The sequence below is a fragment of the Myotis lucifugus genome, unplaced genomic scaffold, assembly GCF_000147115.1.
Source record: "Myotis lucifugus unplaced genomic scaffold, Myoluc2.0 scaffold_412, whole genome shotgun sequence".
NCBI classification, from domain to species: domain Eukaryota; kingdom Metazoa; phylum Chordata; class Mammalia; order Chiroptera; family Vespertilionidae; genus Myotis; species Myotis lucifugus.
This window is the reverse complement of record NW_005871460.1, coordinates 61656-78873: the sequence shown is the minus strand read 5'-3', so window position 1 is coordinate 78873 and position 17218 is coordinate 61656. Positions and strand designations below refer to the sequence as shown.

General features: G+C 42.4%; 1 pseudogene; it reads right to left on the bottom strand.

Moving 5' to 3' along the window:
* Positions 1 to 5607: 5607 nt before the first annotated feature.
* LOC102437647 overlaps positions 5608 to 17218 on the bottom strand; it is a 33369-nt pseudogene continuing 21758 nt past the window's right edge.

The following is a 17218-nucleotide window of genomic DNA, read 5'->3' as shown; positions in this document are numbered from 1 at the left end:
ATAGTTTTACACACACACACAATTTAGCAGAAAACAATTAGAGACATTTCCTGTAACCTTGGGTTAGGCAAAGAATTCTTAGACTTGTAACCAGACCAGGAAAGAATTAAAGTAAAATGATTAGACTTGTATCAAATTTTCCACATCAAAAGACATTATGAACCAAAAAAATAAAAATAAAACTCAGCCACAGGTGAAGAGAATATATTTGCAAGTCATAATCTGATACAGGAGTTCTATACAGAATACATAAATAACTTCAAAAATAATTTAAGAAAACAAACAACCCATTCAGAAAACGAGGACAGACTTGAGTACACGGTAAAGAAAACAAATGACTGTCTATAAGCACGTGAAAAAATTGTCCTATGCAGACATAGGAGACCGGGAAGGATGTGGGTCCAGAACAAGGTCCGACATGCAGGGAAAACATGGTGAGCACCACTGTCTCAAAGGAGGTGCAGAAGTAGAAGACAGAATCACATGGGCAGTGGGTCCTTAGCTTGAAAAAAGAGGTGAGCACTTGCCAATGAGACCAGGATCCTGTAGGTCTCCTTATCACTTTCGAATATTATGTCCCAGAATTCACGTCCAGGTGTCCCCTTGCCTTTAAGGTGTCAGTGCCAGCTACAAGCATCACTTGAAGAGTGGAAGTAAGGCATGAAATTCATCACAGTGGATGGGATTAGAGCCTGACACCCAAAGTGGGTGAAAGAGCGGACTCAACTCAAGTTACCGAGGTCTCCTGTGGGTCAAACTCTGTGCTGGGATCAAAGGAGAGGCAAACTGCAGCTCAGTCTGAAAGAAGGTTCCGCTGGAGAAACCACTGGAGCTGAGAGATGCTGCTCCGTTGAAAGACTGAGGTGCTCCGACATTTTAGAAGAATAATCCTAACTGCAACAATGGCAACAGCAGCTTCAGGTGAGCCTCCCTAGTCCTATCAGCGTACCTGCCCCCGTGGTAGAACTTGTCCCTGGTTCTGGAGCCAGAATCCCGGGTTGGAATCCAGCCTCTATTTCTGACACTCGTGTGTGGAATAAACTTTGGAGAACCGACTTCATTTCTCTAATCCTGGATTTTCCAGCAATTCGATATTAGTTTCCACTTACAAGGTTGTTGTGAGAATCAAGAGAGAAAATGCTCCAAAAGCTAACCCCGGAATCCTGGTATCGACAAGTACTCACTTTGTCACTTTTATTTCTAATATTTGATTATTTACCATAAAGCTGCCACAAACATTTCTGAGAGAGGAATGGAGAGGGAGAGACAGAAACATTGATTGGTGGCCTGGGGATCTCTAAATACTTTGCACTCAATGTTGCTGTAAATCTAAAATTGCTCTAAAAAAATAGTCATACCTAGTTACACACACACACACACACACACACACACACACACGATTTTGCAGTTGGGCCAAGAATCCTTAGACATGTTGCCAAACAAGTAAAGAATTTAAGAAAAATGATAAATTGGACTCTCAAAGGCCAAGGTAAATGCTATCATCACCTTCATGTCAAATTCAGTAAACTGAAATTCAGGGAGCACTGATGAGTCACCTGGAGAGAACCTCAGGGCCTACGGCACCGGCCTCTCTGCTGGTGGGTCAGTCTCGAGCTCCATTTCTTTCTCAAACACACCGCAAAGTAACGGTGCTCGTCAGTACTGGAGGAGTGAGTGACGCCCAGCCTGAAAGGTCTTAGCAGCAAGAGGCTGAAGTTGCCAGAGCCCAGCTGGCTGCAGGCAAATGTCATACTGTGAATGGGCACCTTCGCAGCTGACCGCCTCCAAAGGCTCAGGAGGAGGCCACAGACCTTATGGGTATAAGAGGAGACTGAGGCCCACAGAGAAGAGACATGTCCTTGTTTGTCCCAATGATATTCGGGAATTTGGGATTCAAATCCAAAATGCCTGACCCAGGGTGTGGGGAGTCTGATCACTGCCCCCTATTTCCTTCTGCAGTGGCTTTGGGACTCCCAAAATACCCTGCCCACCCTGATGCCACCTGGTCCTCCTGAGAGACCTGTTCCAATGAAAGAAGCCCCATGACAGGAGACTAGGAAAAAAGGGGGGATTCTATAAAGCAATAGCTTATTACATTATCAAGAGACTGGACTTCTGAAAGTGTGATTTAAAAAAAGTGTCCACTGCAGGTGAGTCCGTGTGGCTGTGTTTGTGTGTCGACCCACGCACCAGGAGGTAATGGGTTCGATTCCCAGTCAAGGCACATGTAGGCTGAAACCACAGTAGGGGGCATTCAGGAAGCAGCCAATGGATGTTTCTCTTTCTCATCCATGTTTCTCTCTCCCTCTCCATTCCTTTCTCAGAAATGTTTGTAGCAGCTTTATTACAAATAGTCAAAAATTAGAAGTAACCATATTTAATAAAGGAATTAATATAGCAAATTAAAAATTAAAAAAACAAAAAAGGAAGAGGGAGCAAGGGCATTCCTTCACTTTGCTCATGACTTCAAGAGATTGCTTGTCTCCTTGGCTCCTACCCAACAGTACTGCTGTGATTCCCTCTCTGACAAGTGGCCTCAGCTCCTGGGCTGTGGTAACACCATGTCCTCCCTGTGACCCCTAGTGTTGGGTACCAACGTCACTTCCTCAATGTGACTCCAAGTGTTGTACTAGTGACTTTCTCCTGCAGACATCTTCACTGTCTGTGCTTGGCATTCCACCTGTTATCCATGTAACAACTTCCCTGCATTAAATTTCCATTTCTATAATAATAATAATAATAATGTCGAAGATAAAGAACTTTTCACTCCAAAAAAAAGCTAATATATCATTAATAAATCTCCAATTATGCAACATAAATAAAAGCTGAAAAAATGCTGATTCCCATCATATGAAACTTAGAAATTGCAAAGATACCTATTAAAATGGAGTATAAATCTATGGTTACTTGGAAAGCTGTGAAGGGCAGAGAGATTGATAAAGAACATGAAGTGCCGAAACCGGTTTGGCTCAGTGGATAGAGCGTCGGCCTGCGGACTGAAAGGTCCCGGGTTCGATTCCGGTCAAGGGCATGTACCTTGGTTGCGGGCACATCCCTGGTGGGAGATGTGCAGGAGGCAGCTGATCGATGTTTCTCTCTCATCGATGTTTCTAACTCTCTATCTCTCTCCCTTCCTCTCTGTAAAAAATCAATAAAATATATTTTAAAAAAAAAAGAACATGAAGTAAATTCAGAGACAGATATGGTTGGTATTGTGACAATGGTGCTGGTTTCAGTTGCATGCATGTGAAGACTCATCAAATATACCTGACATTGCATTTACTAATTAAACCTTCTTCAAATTGGTGCACAATTTTTTTTTAATTGTATGTCCAACATTTTTTGAAAAAAACCGGTTTGCCAACTTGATATTCAATCTATGTTCTCATGCCCCGTGAAAGAGTCTTGCCTAAGTAATAGCAAATATAGCCAACCTAAAGGACTTTGACCCAAACCATCACAAATACTGGCTGGAACACAAAACTATATCCCTGGGACTATATACACACGTGTCCTATCTTTTTCTGCCAGGGTACCAATGGCTCTGACATGAATGTCTGAGAAGCTACAGAAACACACAGAAACATTTGATTATATTCAATGACAATGACTGCACCCACAGAAGATAGACATGCGTGGAGATCCTCAGATCTGTGTACAGGCCACCCTGCAGTCTTCTCCTCAGAACATTTCTGGATGCACGTTTACAAGAGGCACATTCCATCTAGTTGACAGCACTCTTTTCCAACACAGTACAGACCAGTGGTTCTGTAGCAATCATGGTCCCCTCTCCCCTATGGTCCTCCAACGAGTGACCATCACCCACAGAATTGTAGATACTAGGGCAAAAAACCCTTTACAAGACCTGGGCAAGAAATTCCCATCAAAAGTATTGGCAGCCTCTGAAAAAACAAGAAAAAATTAATGCTGCTTCCAGGCGAACTTGAAGTTGTCACAGCTATCCCCTCTTTGGAGTGATCTTTGGTTGTCTAGACTCACGGAATCCAGGCTTCACATGAGGACTGGAGAGTCCACAGTCTTTCCTAGGAAAATGTGAGCAGCAATGCAAATTGGACAAAAATTGCTGAGCTAATTTCTGCAGCATATTGTTCATAGGGAAAGTTCGAAACTCCCATAAAAGTTGTTCACCTCGTATGCTTGTAGAGCCAAATATGCTTATAAACTAACTGACAAAATAAAGAGAACACCAAGATTAAAGAAGACTTAGAAAAAAAGGCCTTCAATATTTTATAAAAAATATTTTTATTGAGCCCTGACCGGTTTGGCTCAGTGGATAGAGCGTCCGCCTGCGGACTGAAGGGTCCCGGGTTCGATTCCGGTCAAGGGCATGTACCTTGGTTGTGGGTATACCCCCAGTAGGAGGTGTGCAGGAGGCAGCTGGTCGATGTTCCTCTCTCATCGATGTTTCTAACTCTCTATCCCTTTCCCTTCCTCTCTGTAAAAAATCAATAAAATATATATATTTAAATATATATATATATATATATATATATATATATATATATATAGAGTAATAGCCAACTTGGCTCAGGTTCGATTCCGGTCAAGGGCACATGCCTGAGTTGCGGGCTCAATCCCCAGTAGGGGGGTGTGCAGGAGGCAGCCAATCGGCGATTTTCTCTCACCACTGATGTTTCTGTCTCTCCCTTCCTCTCTGAAATCAATAAAAAATATATTTTTAAAAATATATATGCATATATATATATATGTGTGTGTGTGTATATATATGTGTGTGTGTGTGTGTATATATATATTGATTTCAGAGAGGAAAGGAGATAGAAACATCGATGAGAGAGAATCACTGACTGGCTGCCTTCTGCACACCACACAATGGGGATGGAGTCAGCAACCCAGGCATGTGCCCTGATGGGAATCGAACTCTGACCTCCTGGTTCACAGGTTGATGTTCAATCACTGATCCATACTGGTGGGGCGTGGCCTTCAATATTTTACTAACCAAATGAACATGAGTCTGGTAGTTCTTTCATGGGTGACTTGGACACTCAAAAAGTTCATCACTGTTAAATGGAAAAAGTACGCTATTGGGAAAGGCAGTATTTGCTAGCTGAACTCAGGTGATGTTCTTTGGGGACAACACTGAGTCAGGTTCATATACCAACTAGTCAGAGTGAAAGCAATGCCCCAGATGGTATGGCTCAGCAGTTGAGTATCTTCCTAGGAACCAAGAAGTCCCCCTTTTGATTCCCAGTAATTGACATGCCGGGTTGCGCGCTCAATCCCCAATGGGGGTGTGCAGGAAGCAGCCAATTGATGATGTTCCTGTCTTATTGTTGTTTCTCTCTCTCTAAACCTCTTCCTTCCTCTCTAAAAATCAATGAAAACATTTAAATACATTTTTTTAGAAAGCCCAGGCCTGTTTGGCTCCGTGGATAGAGCGTACACCTTCAGAATGAAGGAAGCCAGGTTCAATTATGGTCAAGGGCACGTACCTAGGTTGAAGGTTTGATCCCCCCTCCCTAGTAGAACTGCGTGCAGGAGGCAACCAATTGATGTGTCTCTCTCACATGAATGGTTCTGTCTCTTCCCCCTCCCTTCCATTCTCACTCTAAAAAAAAAAAAAAATCAATGGCAAAATAGTCTCGGGTGAGGATTCAAAAAAAAAAAGAATGAGACCTCCTAAGCTCAGGCAGCTCCTAATTTTCTCAAATCAAAGAGGTTACCTCCCCAAATACACTAATATGATGACTCATGCAATCTCTGGATACCTGTGAAATAGCTTCAGCAACAGAAATATGCAGTGACATAGATCTGGCAAGACATATCTGGCTAAATTACAAAATGCAACCTGGACTCACGTTTTTTCACATGAGCAAAATTCATAGTGAATCTCCCTACAGTTGATAGTTGAATATATGAGAAAAATAAGGCTTCATAAAGAGTTTCATACAAAATTGTTAAGACTGAACTAAAAATCTGTACATTTCCTACAAATCTAAGACCTCCCTTTCATTGAACTCTTTAGTGCAGAGAAAGATTAGAATTTTGGCTAAATGATTTCACACATTCACTGCACTCATAAGGCCTTTCTCCAGTTGAACTCTGATGATCACAAAAGCCATGGATCCAGATAAAAGATTTCCCATATTAACTGGACTCATAAAGCCTTTCTCCACTGTGAGATTTCTGATGATAACGGAGGCCATTTCTACTGGCAAAAGATTTTCCACATTCACTGCACTGGTAAGGCTTTTCCCCGCTGTGAATTCTCTGATGACAACGAAGGGTATAGATCCTGGAAAAAGACTTCCCACATTCACTGCACTCATAAGGCCTTTCTCCTGTGTGAAATCTCAGATGATAACGAAGGCCAGTGCTACTGGTAAAAGATTTCCCACATTCACTGCACTTATAAGGCTTTTCTCCTGTGTGAAATCTCCGATGATAACGGAGGCCAGTGCCACTGGTAAAAGCTTTACCACATTCACTGCATTCATAAGGCCTTTCTCCAGTGTGAACTCTCTGATGATGATGAAGACCAGTGAACCCAGTAAAAACTTTTCCACATTTACTGCATTCATAAGGCCTTTCTCCTGTGTGAAATCTCTGATGGTAACGAAGGCCATTGCTACTGGTAAAAGATTTACCACATTCATGACACTCATAAGGCCTTTCTCCAGTGTGAACTCTCTGATGGTAACGGAGGTAGTAGATCCTGGTAAAAGATTTCCCACATTCATTGCACTCATACGGCCTTTCTCCTGTGTGAAATAAATGATGATAACGGAGGCCAGTGCTACTCATAAAAGTTTTCCCACATTCACTGCACTTATAAGGCCTTTCTCCATTATGAACTCTCTGATGATAATGAAGGCCAGTGACCCCGATAAAAAACTTCTTACATTTATTGCACTCAAAAGGCCTTTCTCCTGTATGAAATCTCTGATGATAACGGAGGCCATTGCTACTGGTAAAAGATTTTTCACATTCATGGCACTTATAAGGCCTTTCTCCAGTGTGAATTCTCTGATGACAACGAAGGTAATATATCCTGCTAAAAGATTTCCCACATTCACTGCACTTATAAGGCCTTTCTCCTGTGTGAAATATCTGATGATAACGGAGTCCAGTGCTACTGGTAAAAGATTTCCCACATTCACGGCACTTATAAGGCTTTTCTCCAGTGTGAAATCTCTGATGATAATGGAGTCCAGTGCTACTGGTAAAAGATTTCCCACATTCACTGCACTCATAAGGCCTTTCTCTACTGTGAAATCTCTGATGATAACAAAAACTAGAAATTCTGCTAAAATATTTTCCACATTCACGGCACACAAAACCCACTCTTCCAGTATGAACATTCCTATCCTGAACAAACACGCGGTTGCAGCCAATGGCTTTCTTATATTCTTTCCTAATGTAGTAATTTTTAGTCCTTTGGAGGGTCACCTCACATGTTGAGATTTCATTTGGCCTGTCCCTGGTCTGAGTAGCCTTTGGGGGGAGATGTCCTGACCCAGTAAAGAGGCCTTGCCCAACTTGCACACAGGTTAAATGCTTCTGGGACACGTTGAAACTGCAGCTCTTTGCAAGTGAGATCCTGTCCACACCTCTAATAAAAGGCTTCTCTCTAAAGTGCTTCTCCTGGTGCTGGTGAAATGTTGCACTGAAAAAAAATCGTTTTGCACATGCCCCACACCTCAACAGTACATGGATCTGCTGAGTTTCCTGCAGCTCAATCAAGTGGAAAATGTTCCTCAAGACTAGTCCACAACTCTCACAGGGATGGCTCTTCAAGGAAGACAAGGCTAACTTGGGATTCCTTCCCTGTGACACTCTTACAGAAATGTTCTGTTCAGTCAGTGCCTCCACATTCTCTGCTCCACAGCAGCAACCTGAACAAAAGGAAACGCTGGTGAGGTATATGTTGACCTTAGAAAAAAAATAGTATCTTCACTATAATTGTTTATCTGTCATGACCATGATTCCATTGAATGATTTTTAAGAAAAGTGAGTTAGACGCTGAGGAAATGGCTGGTATACATTACTTGGCCCCAAAGGTCAGTCAATGGTGAAAATCTCACCAAGGGAGAAACAGAAGCACAGGATGGGATACAAATAAGAGAGGAAGGCTCTACTCATCGTTCCTCCACAAACAACTTTCTTTAGGACTTTTCATGCTGGGGACCTGTAGAATAATTTGAGTGTGCTCAAACCCATAAAAGTCAATTTTACCAGAGCACATGATGCTCAAGGAGAATACAATAATATGTGTGCACTCTGAAGCTCTGCAGGCATGGACCAACGTTGGTTTGCAGTTAAGAGAGACCCGTGAAAGAGGTAGCAGTGCAGTGTAGAGAGGTTAAGGTTATCCATAGGCTGGGAGTCCAAGTAGAAATGATCACTATTAGAACTGAGTAGTTGGTAAAGTGTTAACGATAAGCAAGAACAAGTAGAATGGGGTGAGGAATGGGCAATTGCAACAAAATACTGTTGAACAAAGTGGGTCCCTAGTTATGACCTTAATAAGCTCTGCCATCGAACCCTTTCTAATAGCCCTTCATCAAGGAAAAACATGCTTCTGGGTCCAACCTGACATTCTTAAAGTCATGTTTCTTCTGTGATGCATAAATGATTCTTGCCCTTAAATCCCAGTTAAGCCATTACATGGGATAAAGACAATAGGAATCTTAAAAGAAACACTGAAAAGGATGGTCAACACTGTGGTAGAACAACAAAGCACAAAATAGACCACAGCAAAAAGACCTATGTGAGTGACATCAACAAGAGGGCAGAATCAGAGATATGAGAATTGTTCCCCATCCCAGTGTAAGTAGACAGCTATCCATGAACAAAAACCCCACAGGAAACGGGAATAATAGTACAATGAGTTCGTACAAACAGTAATACAGAACACAAATAAAGGAGAACTAAACAGAAAGGATGACTGGAAAGACTGGGTGAACCAACATATTTAAAGATACTTATGGTCAAAAACAAGGTCAGAGTTGAATCTATCAGCTACTGTGTTTATGCTATAATTGACCCTAGTAGCCTATTCTTTGAAAAATACTGGAAATTTTGTTTTTAAAAAACACAGAAAAGGCCCTAGCCAGTTTGGCGTGGTGGATAGAGTGTCAGCCTGCGGAATGAACAGTCCCAGGTCCTATTCCAGTCAAGGGCACATGCCCGGGTTGCGGGTTCAATCCCCAGTAGGGGGCATGCCCCTCTCTCATCATTGATGTTTCTAACTCACTCGCCCTCTCCCTTTCTCTCTTAAGTCAATAAAAATATACTTTAAAACACACACACACACACACACACACACACACACACACACACACACACAGGAAGCCCTGGCCGGTGTCACTTAGTTGGTTGTAGTATTGTCTTGCGTACAGAAGGGTCTGGGGTTCAATTCCCGGTCTGGGCACATATCAGGATATGGGTTCCATTTCTAGTTTGGGTGTGTGAGGAAGGTAGCCAACTGATATATCTCCTCACCCTGATGTTTCTCTATCTCTCTCTCTGTCTCCCTATCTCTATTCCGCTCTATCAGAAATCAGTAATAAATAAATAGGAGTTTCGTGATAGCCAATTACATTACATCTGACACTATGAACCACAATACATCATAAGAGATGTTGGCAGATGACATGACCTTACATAGAGAAAATTATCAAGATCCTACTATAAAATTCTGAAATTAATAAGCAAATACAGAGCCTTGGCAAGGTGACTCAGTTGGTGAAAATATGTTCTCAATGCATCAAGGTTGTGGATTCAATCCCCCATCAGGGCACATGCAAGGGGACAGCCAGTGAATGAATAGAAGGGTAGAACAGCAGATCAATGTTTCCCTCTTTCTCTCTGTCTCCCTTCCTATGTCTGAAATCAATAAATAAAGCCCAGAGATTAAAAATGGTGGCAGAGAAGGAGGATGCTGCACGGACATGCTCCCAGGAACAAGCTGGAATTACAACTGAAATATGGAAAGGCTTCCTGAATAATCAATAGAAAACTCGCAGGAGAGAACCCTGATACCCAAGGACCGAAGGTGGAGAACACATAGAGACTGCAGGAGGGATGGAGACGCAAAAGTGCTGGCTGGGCATCCACAAACTGCAACTGAAGTCCCAGAGAGATATCTCAGCTGTGGGGGGATGCCACTGAGAACTCTGGGATCTAATTCCTAAGCTGGGCTCCCCAGCAGAGAGCACCAAAACTGAGGAGGGTACCCACATAACATCTAGCTGTGAAAAGCAGTGGGGTGGTGTCTGCCAGGAAGTTACAGCTGAAAACTCAGGCATCCTCTTAAAGGGCCAACACACCTAGTGGAGCCACCCACCTAGTGCTCTGGCAGAGGGCATGTGCAGTGGACTGGAGCTGTGAGAGCAGAAGCCAGGCCTGGGGACTCAAAGGATAGAGCTCAGAAGGCATACAAACCAAGTTCCCTGGACTGAGTCACTCCCTCACTCAGCGGACGACATCTTTCCCACACAGACATTTGCCTTGCCTGGGGGGAAGACAATAACAGCCCTAGCCAGTTTGGCTCAGTGAATAGAGCGTTGGCCTGAGGACCAAAGGGTCCTGGTTCAATTCCCAGTGAAGGGCACATGCCCAGGTTGTGGGCTCGACCCCCAGTAGGGGGTGTGCAGGAGGCAGACAAGCCATGATTCTCTCTCATCATGGATGTTTCTTTCTCTCTCTCTCTCCCTTCTTTTCTGAAATAAATAAAAATATTATTTTAAAAAAGAAGTAACAGCCTCCAGGCTGAAGCAACTGCCCCACCCTGTTGAAAAAAAACTCTCACCACACCTGAAGGACAATTGCCTGTTGGCAATTCAATTGGTATCCTATCAGTCTGAAGGCAGAGGCATCTCTGGAGGCTTTGAGTCTTTGCCTGATCCAATTAGTCAGAAACAGCCTGCACTGTCCTGCACTAGAGATTGAGAGGAATAGAGGATCTACCTAAAACATAGTCACAAACCCAAACAGACAACCAACATGAGGAAACAAAGAAACAACCCACAAATGAAAGAACTAGTAATTCTTCAGAAGAAGAGATAAATGAAGCAGAGATAAGAAATTTATCAGAAACAGAATTCAGAGTAATGATGTTAAAAATGCTCAACAGTATGAAAAAAGATATAGTAACTATGAAAAAAGAACAGTCTGAGATAAAGAATGACATAACACAAATAAAGAACACATTGGAAGGAATACATAGCAGATTAGGGGAAGCTGAGGATCGAATCAGTGAATTAGAAGACAGTTGAAAATATCACTCAATTAGAGAACAGAAAAGAAAAAACAACTAAAAAACAGGAGGACAGGTTAAGGAGCTGTGGGACAATGTGAAACGTAACAATATTAGAATAGTAGGTGTGCCAGAAGAGGCAGAAAGGGAGAAAGGAATAGAGAAGGTGTTTGAAGAAATAATGGTAGAAAACTTCCATATCCTGGTAAAGGAAAAAGTCACACAAGTTCAGGAGGCAGAGAGAACCCCAAGCAAGAAGACCAAAACAAACCCACGCCCAGACACATCATAATTAAAATGCCAAAAATTAAAGACAAAGAGAGAATCTTAAAGGCAGCAGGAGAAAAGAAAATTGTTACCTACAAAGGCTGACACCTGATTTCTCATCAGAAACTCTACAGGCCAGAAGGGAATGGCATGAAGTACTCAAGGTAATGGAAAGCAAGGATCTGAGACCAAGTTTACTATATCTAGCAAGGCTATCATTCAAAATAGACAGTCAAATAAAGAGCTTCCCAGACAAAAAAAGGCTCAAGGAGTTCATCACCACCAAGCCAGCATTACAAGAGATGCTAAAGGGATTGCTGAGAAGAAGAAACACAGAGAGAAACCTAGCCATACAGAATTAAAATGGCTATAAGGTACCTTTCAATAATAACCTTAAATGTAAAGGGAATAAATGCTCCAATCAAAAGGTGTAGGGTAACTGAACGGATACAAAAACATGACCCAACTATATGCTGTCTACAAAAGACCCACCTCAAAACAAAAGACACACACAGGATGGAAGTGAAGGGATAGAAAAAAAATTTTTCCATGCAAATGGAAAAGAAAAAAAAAATCTGGAGTAGCAATACTCATATCCATTACAAACTTTTGAACAATAATAGATACAGAGGCAGAGCTGCCTCAAACTGATTGTCAAACTGCAGTGGGAAGACCAGGGAGGGTTGGGGGGCAGGAGGGAGGGGGGTAAGAGATCAACCAAAGGACTTGTATGCATGCATATAAGCATAACTAATGGACATAAGACACTGGGGGGTAAAGGAGGGCAGGGGATTGTCATGGGTGGGGGGGAAAAAAAGGACACATATGTAATACCCTTTGTAATACTATTAGCAAAAAATAAAAATAAAAAAAAAAATAAAAAATAAAATGATAAAAAAAAAAACATCATGCTAAGCAAAATAACCCAGTCGGAGAAAGATAAATATCATACAATCTCACTCATTTGTGGAATATAATGAACACCTAAATTGATGAACAAAAATAGAACCAGAGGGGGAAAAATATACTAGAATATAATAGAACTAATCCTGTTATTTGCAGATTTTTAATATTTCCTACAACTTTTGTGATATCATACTATCTTAGTACAGTTCGGGTTATATTATTATACTTAAAATTCTTCTGTTCTTGAAATATGTTTATTGCATGTAATATTACTATATGTAAGACCATTTTTCTTAAATAATTTGTTTATTGCATGTAACATCATATTTAAAATCGTTTTTCTTGAAATGTGCAGGAGGCAGCTGGTCAATGTTTCTCTCTCATCGATGTTTCTAACTCTCTATCTCTCTCCTTTCCTCAATAAATAAAGGCCAACCAGTATGGCTTGGTGATTGAGCATCAACTCATAAACTAGGAGGTCACTGTTGGATTTCTCGTCCATTTTTCTTAAATAATTTGTTTATTGCATGTAACATCATATTTAAAATCGTTTTTCTTGAAATATTAAGGTTTATTGCAAGTGACTTTATATTTAAAATTGTTCTTCTTGAAATCAAAAAAATTGGAAATAAATAAATAAATAAATAAAGGCCAACCAGTATGGCTTGGTGATTGAGCATCAACTCATAAACTAGGAGGTCACTGTTGGATTTCTCGTCAGGGCACATGCACAAGTTGTGGGCTTGGTCACAGGATGTGTGTAGGAGGCAGCCAATCAATTATTTACTCTCTTAATTGATGTTTCTCTCTCTCTTTCCCTTCCTTCCACTCTGAAATCAATGAAAATATATTTTAAATATAAATAAATAAATAAGAAAAAAATTTAAAGAATAAATAGCCCTGGCCATTGTGGCTCAGTGGTGAGAGTGTTGGCCTGTGCACTGGAGAGTCGTAGGTTCAATTTCTAGTCAAGGGCAGGTACCTGGATTGCAGGTTGGATCCCTGCTCCCAATAAGGGCACCTGTGGGAGGCAACCAATTGATGTTCTCGGTCACATCAATGTTCCCCCCTTCTCCCTCCCCCTCCCCCCACCTCCTCTTCCTTTCACTCTCTCTCTCTAAAAAAAATAATTAACAAAATCAATGGTAAAAATATTTTCACTATTCCAGTGAGAATTAAAAAATAATTAAATTCAGCCCTAACCAGTTTGGCTCAGTGGATAGAGCATTGGCCTGCAGACTCAAGGACCCTGTCAAGGATCCTGGGTTCGATTCTGGTCAAGGGCATGTACCTTGGTTGCGGGCACATCCCCAGTGGGGAGTGTGATGTCTCTCTCTCATCGATGTTTCTAACTCTCTATCCCTCGCCCTTCCTCTCTGTAAAAAATCAATAAAATATATATTTAAATAAATAATTAATTAATTAAACTCAGAAAAGTTTCACAATGCAAAAATCAACATGCAAACATTAGTTCCACTTCTACAAACTAACAATAAAATCTTTTGATAGAGAAATGAAGATATTCAAATTTACGATAGCACTGAAAACAATGAGATACTCAGGAATAAATTCAACCAAAATGGTGAAACGTCTGTACATTGAACACTATATGACATTGACGGAAGAAACAGGAGAAAACCCAAATAAGTGGAAAGACATCCTGTGTTCATGGATTTGAAAATGAAGTATCTTGCTCTAGCTGGTTTAGGTCAGTGGAGAGAGCATCAGCCTGAGGACTGAAGGGTCCCGGGTTCAATTCCAGTCAAAGGCACATGCCTTGTTTTCAGGCTCGATCCCCAGTGGGAGGTGTGCAGGAGGCAACTGATCAATGAATCTCTCTTATCATTAATGTTTCTATCTCTCTCCCCCTTCCTCTCCATACCTCTCTAAAATCAATAAAAATACATGAAAAAAAAAGGAAATGAAGTATCATGAAGATTTCTACAATATGCAAGCAATCTACATATTAAATGCAATCCTGATGATAACTCCAATGGTATTTTACAAAGAAATGAAAAGAGAATGTTGAAATGTATAAAATCAAAAGACCTCGAATAGCAAAAGCAATCTTGAAGAAGAACAAAGCTGGTAGCATCACACTTCCTGACTTCAATTTATTTCAAAGAAAAAATAAAGAAACAGTGTGTTACTGGAAAAACACAGACACATAGATCAATAGAACAGAACCGATAGCCCTACTAACCGGCTTGGCTCAGTGGATAGAGCGTCAGCCTGCGGACTGAAGGGTCCCAGGTTCGATTCCGGCCAAGGGCACATGCCTAGGTTGCGGACTTGGTACCCAGTAAGGGGTGTGCAGGAGGCAGCCGATCAATGATTCTCTCTCATCATTGATGTTTCTCTCTCTCTCCTTCTCCCTTCCTCTCTGAAATAAATAAAGAAATAAAAAAAAAAAAGAACAGATAACACAGAAATAAATCCAGGCACATAGGTTCCAGTAATCTTTGTCAAAGCTGCAAGACATAGAAGAAAGGACAGATAGTTTCTTCAACGAATGGTGATGGTAAAAATGGATATTCATATGTAAAACAACAAAACTTGACACCACTGGTAAAATTTAACTCAACCTACATGACAGAATTAAATGTCAGCACTAAAACTTAAAACTCCTCAGGACAACCTAGAGAATACATTTTGGAGATAAGTTTTGGACAGGATTTTCTGAATGTGACACCAACCACCAGGCAAAATAGAAAAAATAAACAGTCCAGATTGCAAAAAAAAAGCTTCACAGCACAACAGCAATAAACAAAATGAAATAAAGCCAATCTAGAGGATGGGAGAAAATACTCCAAATCCTATTAAGGAATCACTTGGAGATATTGTGCATTGAGTTCAGATCAGCACAATAAAGTGAATATTGCAATACAGACAGAAATTCACACAAATAGTTGAAATTTCCAGTGAATAATAAAGATATGCTAACACTATACTAAAGGTTAGTAACAACACACTAAATGTCTCAAAAACAACAACTCTATATAACTTAAAACATACTTGATTGCTAAACACTGGCAACCAGCATTTGAGCTTGTTAGAAAAATGGTGGCACTAGACCTGCTGAATGCAGGTTTTCCAATAACATGGAATTTGCAAAAAAGAGAAGAGGGGGTGGGCAATATCTACAAAGCACAATTAGGCACATGCAGAAATATGTGTTCCTGTGTGTAATAAGCAATTAACATATAAAATATACAAGATAATCAAAAGACTCTTTAACCAAAAACTATAGTTAATAAACAGGATAAGGATGTAGAGACAATTCTTCAAAAAATATGTACAAATGACCAACAGGAATATAGAAAATGCTTTCCTCACTGATCAAGGTGGAATCTTTGAGGCTTCCTGTAACACTACCAACCATAAGTCCTTCCCTGTGAATTTAGTGCAGCGGGGAGTATTGGGACTTCAGGAATAGAAGGTAGCAATGGAAACACACCAACCCACCCCAGGACAGCAACTACCCAGGAAACTGGAAAATCAATCAGTACCACAGTCTACATGGGAGGACAGAGCACACCCTGGGGGATGGGGCTGGGAAATCTCAAACTCAAGTCCAGGTCACTGTGAGAGTGAGGGTCTTACCCTGCGAGGATAGAAGTTCAAAGTTCTCCAGCATCACATTCAGGTACAGCTGTCTCTGACCCTCATCAAGGAGGCTCCATTCCTCCCTGGAGAAGTACAGGGCAATGTCCTCAAAGGTCACGCCAACCTGTCAGAATGGAGACAATTGAACTTAGAGCTGTCTCTCTGAGAACCTGCCATCCTACTCCTTACACACCTTCCCCCCGTCAACCTCCTCCAGGGCCTAATTCTAAGGCTGGCTGATCTCCGGTCAAGTCCCATTAATCACTATTACTGCCCTCAGCAAGAACAGCTCGGCTGGGTGGGAAGAACTGGGAGACAGGAGGGGAGGGAGCAATGCCATTTAAGGTCTGGGCGATGCCTGCAGGGCCCCAGCCTTCCAGCCAAGTAACACCACTGCAGTCTCCTAGATCCTGCCTCCAAGACAAAGCCAAGCGTCGGTTTATGCTTCACCTTTAAGTCCCCACACCAGGTCCCGGGACCATCAGCTCACACTTCCTCCAGATGTGCTCACCACTGTGTAATGTTTACCCCCTTCCCATCTTCAGACCCCAGGTTCATTCCCTCACCTCTGCCCCCTTCCGGCTCCAATGCCACTGGATCTCGCTGGACTCGCCCATGAACCTGGCATATGGCGTGTAGAGAGCCTGTAGTCCAGCCGGATCCAGGCCCACCCCAGGCCCCCGATGGACCCACAGCCGGGAAAGCCCCGAATGAGGCTGTGACGTCCTCCCTGCAGCCTCTGATCTTCCCGTCAATACTCACAGCCACATCCTCAGGGACCTTCAGATGCAAGTCACCCCCGTCCTCTCTGCCCTGCACTTGCTGTGTCCTCAGAAGCCACAACACTCCTCTCTCCCCTCCACCTTCCTCACGGGCCTCCACGCGGGGCTGAGCTGCAGGACGGGACAGGCGCCCGCACCCGGACTGTCCTGTTCGGTGTGAGGACGCGGTGGGGGCTCGGGGGACACGCACTCACCTCAGCCCCCCGCCTCAGCGCCGGCGTCGCCATTGCGCTCTGTGGGCGGATCGGGGCGGGAGCGGCGGGAGAGGCAGCGCCTGCGGGAAAGGGCGGTTCCTGCCCCGGCCCTGGCGCAGGTCCCCAGGGAATCGAGGCGGAGTTTAAAATCCTTGTTTGTGCTGTGAGGATCGGGACTCTACCGCCTTCTCCGTTGGGATATCTCCACCGGGACTCAGCAACCT